At 44.1% G+C, this 9,800-nt stretch overlaps 1 long non-coding RNA gene across 1 annotated transcript; it reads left to right on the forward strand.

The window, feature by feature from the left end:
• The first annotated feature begins 925 nt into the window (after window positions 1-925).
• On the forward strand, window positions 926-8,637 carry LOC123619162 (uncharacterized). The gene is made up of 3 exons (XR_006727707.2): window positions 926-1,834; window positions 6,206-6,400; window positions 6,859-8,637. It is a non-coding gene; the product is annotated as an uncharacterized LOC123619162 (long non-coding RNA).
• The last annotated feature ends 1,163 nt before the right edge of the window (window positions 8,638-9,800 follow it).

The following is a 9,800-nucleotide window of genomic DNA, read 5'->3' on the forward strand; positions in this document are numbered from 1 at the left end:
ATGATGTCTTTATGAAGGACCTCCCTTTACCCTTAAAAATAGTCAGAGGACCAATAAATAGCTGTCTTAACCATATTTAACTTGGCAGATGAATGTGTGCTAAGAATAAACGAGAAAACAGACATTTGGACTGAAAAACAGAAAAAGCAACTGCTGAGTGAAGGCAGAGAAGAATGTGAAAAGTCTGAGCCTACTTGTCAAGTCCGGAGACCCAAATCTCTCTTCTGCTGATTGGGGAACTCAGCCGCTGTGAAAGGCGGAGGTCAAAGCAGACCTCTTCCATTGACCAACTTTTGTGGATGTCTGCAAATCATTTTCCCTCTCTATTTATGCTGCTAGGATAAGGTTTTCCATTATTTATTATTAACACATTGCTTATCTTTCAGGAGTTGAATTAATTTTTGGAAACAGCAAAGAACACTGAGAGCTGAGTGGGGTGAATAAAGCTGATGACCAAGTAGGGTAATGAATGTGTGTGTGTGATTTTCCTAATTGAATATAAAGCAATGAAACTAGTTGTAGTGAGTTGAATGATGTCCCCATCCCACCCCCTCAAAGAGGTATGTGTATGTCCTAATCTGAGGAAACTGAATGTGACCTTATTTAGAAGGGTTTTTGAAGAGGGAAGTAAGTTTCTTAACATAAGAGCATCCATAAATATCCTGGTAGGCCGTGAATTCAATGACAAATGTCTCACAAGAGGGAGATATGAGGCAGCAAAGAGGAGCCCATGTGAAGACAGAGGCAAAGATTGGAGTGATGCAGCCATGGGCCAGGGAACGCCAGGAGCCCGTAGAAGCTGAAGCAAACAAAGGATTCGCTCCTTTTTTAAAAAATTAAATTAAATTTATTTATTTTTATTGAAGTACAATCAATTACAATGTATCAATTTCTGGTGTACAGCACAATGTCCCAGTCACGCATATATTCGTTTTCATATTTAGGATTTGCTCTTAATTCTTTCAGATGGTGCACTGCCCTGTTGACACCTTGATTTCAGATTTCTGGCCTACAGAACTAAGACAATATATTTATTTTCTTTGAAGCCACCATGTTTGTGGGAATTTGTTACGGCAGCCCCCAAAAATTAATACTCTGGTTCTATGCGGGGGCTTGAAAACTTGGTTTTAAGACAACTGCCAAAGAGAAAGGAATTTCAGAACTCATTTGAGCAGCGACGGTATCATTGAAAGAAGTGTCTCTTTTCCCCCAAGAATTCCTCCGCATCTGTATCAATCGGGGACCAACTAGGGAAACAAATCACTCTGGGTTTTTATAGAGACGGAAAGTAAGGCAGGAATTTGTTACACCACTGGGGGAGAAGCCAAGAAGGCCAAAGGAAGCAGAGAGGGAATCCCGAGATTAGCAGCAGCAGGAAGCTATGCCCGTCGCTGGGGGCAGGTCAGCCTCCCCGGGGTGACGCGGGAACCGTGCCGGGCTCTGTGTGTAGGGGCTGCGGCTGCTGCGGGAGACGCGGCTGGGGAGGTGGAGAGGGAGGGAGGAAATAGCCCCGCCTCCCCCTTGCTCCACCCTCCCAACCCTTTCAGTCCCTCTCCCCCTGACGTAGTGGGAGCCGGGAAACTGCCTCTAGACCGCAGAGCAGGGGAAAGACGAGGAACTGATTGAGGACAAAGCTGCCCAGGACCTGGATCCTGTCATGGAGATGCGCTTCAAGAAAAATGCTCTAGCGGATGGGACGGCATTCTACTTACATCCTAGAAGATCTGGAATCATCCCTCTCTCTTCTTTTCCTCTCTGTGGCAGATGGGATAATGGTTCCCCAAAGACGTCCACATTTGGCGACACATCCTAATCCCTGGAACCTGTCAATAAGGTACCTTATTTGACACAAGGGACTTTCTCGACGTGATTAAATTAAGGGTTTTGAGATGAGGGGGTTTTTCTGGATCATCCGGATGGGCCCAGTGTAATCACAAGGGGCCTTATAAGAGGGAGATGGGAGAGTCAGAGACTAAAACAAGAGATGCGATGTTGGAAGCAGAGGTTGGAGTGATGTGCTTTGAAGATGGAGGCAGAGGCCACCAGCCAAGGAATGCAGGCAGCCTCTAGAGGCTGGAAAAGGCAAGGGACTCCCCTCTGAATCCTCCAGAAAGAAACGGAGCCCTGCCAGCACCTCCTTCAGCCTAGTGAAACAGCTTCTGAACTCCAGAACTGTCAGATATTAAATTTATGTCTTTTTAAGCCACTAGATTGTGATCATTTCTTACAGAAGCAAAAAAAAAAAATTAATTTTTTAACTTCCTATTTCAAACGGTAAGATGAAACCGTCCAATGTATTCTGTCTTCAGCTGACACAGCAGGTCGAACTGACCCACTGTATTTTTTCACTCATTTCTCAAAGTACCTCTCCACCGTGAAAGCTCAGTGCAAAGTCAAAAGGCCAAGAAAATAATTGCAGTGATTTCATGCAATCCAAAGGAGTACAAGTCATAGTTTTTGTCGTAAATGATGTTACAATTATTTTGTGTCAAAGTTGGCTTTCCATCTATAGGGTGGTATTTAATCCAATACCTGTACTCAACAGGTAATCATGCTGCATTCTGACAAATGCCCTTTAGAATACTTAGAAGCAATCTCTTTGCTTTGGGGGTTGGTTAGCATCACTTGGTGATCTTTATTAGAGAAATAAAATATCGAATGCTATGACTTTAGTGTCTTCATTAAATTAAGCAGGCTTGATTCAGATCAGTTAAGTGGGAAAGGAGATTCTCTAAAATGAGAGCTCATGCATTTACAAGAGTTTTCACAACCTAATTAACGGCAGAGCCTTCTTTCTGCATGCTAGGGACGGGTAGGGGGAAGAGAAAGAAAAAGGGAAAAGATAAGGAGGAAGATTCTTTTCAGACCAAGCGATACACTAATAATAACAGTGGCAACAGCAATACTGATATAATTTAACCATATAGAATCTAGGAGGGAGTGATCAGCTCTCTCAACCTAATGAAAGCAGTACAATTAGCCACATTTCACAGCTGAAGCAGGTGAGTCTCGGTGGATCAAGGTCGTCCAGGTGGTTATGCATCCAAACTGGAACTCCTGAGTCAAAATTTTTAAGTGCTGTATTCAGGTTTTTAATTCCCCACTCCCACCCCCCGGCTTAGCTTTCTGTTATTTGGGAAGGGGAGAAGGCCTCAACAGTAGTTTATACATGACATGCATTTGTTAAATATTTATCACATTCGTGTTCGAATAAATGAATGAAAATTGTCCACCCAGCCACTGCACACCTCCAGGCAAGTTACGTGCTAATTCTGTGCCTGAGCAATGTATTTAAAAAGAGGCAAGCCTGCCTCTGGTTTGGAACAGAATGAATGGCTTGATTTTGTGCATTCATTCATTCATTCTTTCCCCCATTGAACAGAGAGCACTGACGACTTCCCAGGAGCCAGGCTGTGTGCTGGCCGGTGGGATATACAGGTAAAGAAGACAGTTCCTTCTCTTAGGGATGTTCAGTGACCTCTGTATTGGGCCAAGAACCCCTGCCGACTCTGATAACGTGGACAACACCACTGACTCACGAAGCCTAGACCAGAAAGGGTCCTGGGAGGGACCCTTCATGTGGGAGAGGAATCAGCTGGCCAGCTGGACTGTAGCTGAGGGTCAGATAGGCCTGGGTTCAAACCCTGGGTCTGTCACGTACCAGCTGTCACTTACCAGCTCGTTAGCTGCACTTGCTCACTTGGGGATACTGGTGCAGTCGTCCCTTGGTATCTTCAGGGGAATTGGTTCCAGGGCTTCATGGGGTTACCGAAATGCCATGATACTCAAACCCCTCGTATAAAATGGCACAGTATTTGTATATAACTGATGCACATCCTCCCGTATCCTTCAAATCATCTCTTTCTTACTTATAATACCTAATACAATGTAAATGCTAAACAGTTGCCAGCACACAGCCAATCCAAGTTTTACTTTTTGGAACTTTTGGGAATTCAAGAAATACACATGGTTGAATCTGTGGATGCAGAACCCACAGGTACAGAGGGCCAACCGCACATACCCCGGAGGCAGGAGGTGAAGCATATGAAATGCTTAGCTCAGGAGAGGAAGCACTCAATACCTGTTTAAACTCTTATGGCATTGTCTCCACCATGCTTTGGGTCTGACCGCACTCCCTGCTGCCATTAAGAAATGTTTAATGTTCATGTGTCATATCCACTGATCTATATTGTAAGTGCCTTCAAGATTGGTTAAACAACAGGTGAATATAAAATGCTGAGACTGAGTACTTTGGTAACTATTTAAAATAGAGATTCCAGACCACAAACCTAGTACTGTGACTTGTCCAAGTCCCCATCACGTCCTATAGGGACCCTTCTACAGCCTGCTCCCCTTCTCACTTGCTATGTGTACTCTCTGCTTTACGGGCCAGATCTGGTCGCTCTCCTGCCTTCCAGGGACTTCCCATGGCACTGAAATGAACCCATCTTCCTACCGTGGGCTGGGAGGCCCCTGCTGACTTGTCTGCTGTCAAGCCAGCCCATTCCCACTTTGATCTCTCTGTGCTGGCCACCTGACCTTTCTGTTCCTTGAACATACTAAGCCATTTTCTGTGCCAAGCCCTTTGCCTTCTGATCTCTCTGCTTAGAATGACCTTCCCAACCATCCCTCAAATGACCCCGCCTTATTAAATGCCTCTCCTAAAAGGCAGCACTCCCTTCTTGACTCTCCAGCCCTTGCCTGGTTGTATTTCCTTCCTGCTGCTCATCCCCACGCATTTACTTACATATCATCTGTCTCCCACACCAGAGCAGGGAAGCTCCAAGAACGTGCACTGCCTCATTCACTGCCGAATCCCCCCCGGCCTAGGATGCAGCCTGGCATTTAGCAGATGTTCAGTAAATATCTGTTGGAATGAATGAATAGACCCCTGTCAAGAGTGTTTTTTCCAATTTGGGAAAACAAACTTCTGTAATTCACAAATTATGGTATTTTGTAATTAACAAATTGTCACTACCTAAATCTTGTTGTGCATGCTTGGGTTGTGGCTGCTGAACAACAACAACAACAAAAGTAAGAGATACTTCCTGTTCCCCCCTCCCACAGCCCTGTGGACTGCACTGGACAGAGTAGCAAGAAGATATGTGTTTATACATAATATTCTCAATATACCAGAGAGGAGAGTGTGTCCTTAAGGCCTGTGATTGCCTGTGAAAAGTCCAGGCGGTTAGACCAAACCAGCAAGACTGCCAGTGCTGAGGAGATTGCACTGCAAGCCAGAGAGGACAGATTTTTTAACTTTAAAAAGAGGTGTGGTTTGTGTCACATTCAACATGCAAAAGGGCGTAGCTCAGTGATCTTCCAGTCTGCTCCCATGTTTCCTGGACCCTTGAAGAATGTGACTTGGGAAACAAGTGATCTGTTCATCAGGTTCTCAGGACTGATGATTTTCTTTGGAAATAGATGCCACTGAAACTTTGATTCAATGGCTGGTATAGAAAGATGATATAAGATGCTACAGATCACAGATTCTCAGTGTGAAAGCTGGTTCTTGGGTGATAAAATTTGTTTTTTTAATGTATAAAGCACAGATATAAATACACATTACATGATGGGGGCATGATTAGGGGGAAAACTAAGTGTTAAGTATAATTCACCTGACAACCCCTATGGGGTTGGGACTATTGTTTGACCACTTTAGAGGTGAGGACACTGATTCTCTGATAGAGAGAATGGTGAGCTCAGGTTCACCCAGCCATAAATGGGAGAGCAGCTACAGCAAGCCCCAAAGTGCCATGTTGTTCTGGGAAAAAAACAGTTCTCCTAAAAACCCTGGAAGGTGCTTAGGTTGACATAGTGTCCTGGAATACTCAGTTAACAGAGCAGTAAACAAAACTGGGAGCTGGGTGTCCTTCCAACTTCCTGTCATGAAGCTTTCTGACATCTCCAGGGCTCCAGAGTCCTCCATCGGGGACTGGGTTGTAAACACATCTGAGACTTGTTAGTGTTCACAGGTCTTTCAATGAGAACACAAGGTGGTGAGGCCTGGAGAAGTTAGAATGACAAAACGAAGCACTGAGGGAAGAGAGAAAGGAAAGCAAGAAAGAAATTCAAAAAGAAACACCAATAGGCTTCGCAGATTTCTGAGCTTATGAAGGACAGTGAAGACCAGCTCTGCCCCACTGTGTGCTGTGTGACCCGGGCAAGTTACTTAACCTCTCTGAGCCTCGCTTTCCCCATCCAGGAGAAGGGTGTGAGAACTAGTGAGATCTTCTGTGAGAACAGCCTCCCAGTCTCTGCTAGAGAGGAGGCTACGTCTCCTGGCCTGGCCTGCCACCCTCCAGGATGAACAGTTTCCTTTCCTCAGAGTCCCTCCACTTCACTCCGATGCTCCCAAATGATTTACCGAGCTGGAGGACGAACCCCACTGAACCCCACTGTAAGTTTTCTAATGGATCCATCTCCTGTGGGCTTCACAAAGGGCCACTGGCAACTGCAAAACTGCTAGTCGGGTAAAGAGCAAATCCAGGGAGAAAGCTAAAATCGTGTAAAACCTTAAATTGTCTTTTCTACTCTCCAGTACTTTCAGGCCCCTGTGTACATGCACTTGACACAATAATTTCTAATTATTCCTCCCAACTCATGAAAGCACATTAAAAAAATTTGGGGGGTAGTTAATTAGATTTATTTATTTATTTATTTAATTTTTTTTTTAATGGAGGGAGTGGGGATTGAACCCAGGACCTCATGCATGCTAAGCATGTGCTCTAGCACTGAGCTATACCCTCCCCCAATGAAAACACATTGTTTAAAGAGTCTTTACTTAGCCTCCCCTTTTTAGTTCTCACCTCCGCTTATGTACATGAATGCAATTAATTTCCAATTTCTGATGCACAGGAAATAAGAAGCTCCCTGTTACACTTTGTGCTTTGGCGTTGTCATTCTGCACCTTGATTCACCGTTCTCTTGCCTTTCCTGCTTCGTCTGGTTCTCATGTATCCTGCGCTTAGGAGGTGATGTGGACTGTGAGAAATGTCACCTGCATTTGGAGTCAGAAAGGAATGGAGGTGAACCTAGTGTTGCCACTTCCTGGCTGGGCGAACTTGGGAATGTTACTTAAGTTCTTTCAACCTCAGACTCCTGTGGAATGGAAACGGTAATTCCTGACATGAGAATGTAATGAGATCTTGTTTGGTGGATAGTCTGCATTCTTAGTAGCAAGTGACAGAAAACTCAGCTCAAATTGGCAAAAAAAAAAAAAAAGGATTGGCTCATGGAACAAAAAAACCCAAGGGTGTATAATGTCACAAACAGGACTGATAATGGCAGCAAGGGACGCTCCCCACACACAGCAGGACAGAAAGGAGGGGCCGTGACCGACCTGAATTATTAGAACCTTCACCGCTCATTACAGATTCCTTCAGGATCAAAGACCCGCTGGGTGCCTACCCTCTGCAAATATCAAAGGAAAATGAGTCTTTTGGTATTCATTCCAGCTATTAGAAAACTTTAAAGTGTGTTTTGAAAAATCTGGATATGTGAATCTGCATTTTCAACTGGAAATTTTATGAACTCTAAGTACAGATGAAGTATTTTGAGTGAAAATTCAGTTCTATATAAACTATACCACTGTATAAACTATACCACTGTATGCTGTATTCATCACTAAATGTCAAAGTCTCAATATGAGGAAAAGTAAAAATATCTCAATAAATTTTATGTCGATTACATGACGAAATGGTATTTTAAATATTTTGATGTTATAGGTTGAATTGTGTCCCCCAAGAGGCCCATGTTGAAGTCCTAGTCCTCAGTACCTCAGAATGCGACTTTATATGGAAATAGAGTCATTGCAGATGTAATTAGTTAAGACGAGGTCAAACTGAAGCAGGGGGTGTCCCTAATCCATGACGACTTAAGTCCTTATCAAAAGAACACCACGCAAAGATAAAGAAACATGTAAAGCGGGAAGACAACGTGAAGACTCGAGGGGGATGTCGTCTATAAGCCAAGGAATGCCAGAGATTTCCAGCAAACCGCCAGGAGCTAGGAGACAGGCATGGAACAGACATTTCCCTCATGTTACCCAGAAGGAACCTACCTGGCTGACACCTTGATTTCAGACATCCAGCCTCCAGAAGTATGAGAAAATGCCCCCCAGTTTGTGCTGCTTTGTTATGGCAGCCCTAGGAAACTGGTACACTCGGGTTGAGTAAAATACATTATTAGTGTTAATTTCACCTTGTTTGCTTTTTTACTTTTAAAAAATGTGGTTCTTAGAAAGTTAAACATTACACAGGTAGCTTGCATAGCCTTTCTATTGGACAGCACTTCTCTAGAAGAAAAGCACAGGTGTTATGAGCATATAAGACAGGGAGTCCTGACCTACTGAGGGAGTTCAGGAAAATCTTCCGTGAAGAAGCCATGTTTGGACTGAGAGCTAGCGGGTCATTAGGACTTAATGAAATGAGAGAGTGGGCAAGTGGGAGGTGGAAGGGCAGAGAGCTCCAGGCAGAGGGAATGGGTTTTGCAAACACTCAGGCAAAAAAAAATAAAAAATAAAAAAATAAAAAGCACAGCTCTTGCGTGAAACCTCCCCAGTAACAATACGCCAAAAGTCACCCAAAGGAAACATTCCCTTGGCACACAATCATTCAACGCCTATGGGGTAGGCTACTCCCTGCAATCCCACGCCTGGCCGCTGAAGGGAGCTGCAGAACAAAACCGTGAACATGGAATACAGAAGACGAATCAAAAGAAAGTTAGCAGTTTATGGGGGAACGGTGCGTATAAATGAAAGCATAGCATAAATAATTCGTCTAATTAACACGGATGTAAACAATTCAGGCACACTTGGAAGATGAGATGAGCCTGTTACCTGATTTAGTGGTTTCAGGTTACTAAAACATTCCCTAGTCACCATCAAATGAAACGGCACCGTTGTACCCTTTGACACCCCTTTCATGGCAGGCAATGGGGCAGGTTTTAGTGGGTTATCAGAGATGACAATCCCAACACCTCCATGAGGATTACATTGAGTAGAAGCCGAGCAAGACCCACGAGATTCCAACCTCTGTGCTCAGAAGAGGCACCTGCCCTCCATTCAGACACAGGATATGAACCCAACACCCTGAGCTGAGAACGTGGATGAGCTGAGAACTTGACTCAAGAAAATGACAGAATGAAAGGAAAGGGGGAGAGAAGCAGATTCGCATATTGATTTCCAAGCTCAGCCCTGCTGCTTTTAAATATACCTGATTTCTTAACTTGTCGGGAAGTTTGCTCTATACTTTTGAAAAATAGGAATGTTGATGGTGAACTCTCGAAGAACATCTTTGAGATGATCTAATTTGCCATGTGATCTAATTCTCCTCTACCTCCATGCTCCACTGAAAGTTCCCACCGCATAATGTTATCATTCATTCATTCATCCAAGTAACAATTTATGAGGCCCAGAATTGTTAGGCAGTTAAGGTCACAGAGCCAGTTACTGACAGAGTGTCATTTGGGGCTGAAGCATCACTCTATGATGAAAATAAAACTTGAGAAGCCAACCTTCACACTCTATGTCAGGAACCTCCTCCTCTCAGACCAAACATCCAAGTGACTCCAGGGGTTTAGAGCATATTTGGTGCCTGACTTCTCCTGGTACAGTTGTTCCTATTCACTGGTACCCATTCCAGGTGCTCCAAATCCCAGTGCCGTTCAGGACACTTCCTCAGTCACACTACAGGGCTGCTGGAATGGACATTGGTCCTTCCTTCCTTCTTTTATTTATTCACCCAACAAATATTTCAGAGTATATGATGTACCAGGGGCTGCACTGGGCAATGGGACTG

This window comes from Camelus bactrianus, chromosome 2 (genome assembly GCF_048773025.1).
Source record: "Camelus bactrianus isolate YW-2024 breed Bactrian camel chromosome 2, ASM4877302v1, whole genome shotgun sequence".
NCBI lineage: Eukaryota > Metazoa > Chordata > Mammalia > Artiodactyla > Camelidae > Camelus > Camelus bactrianus.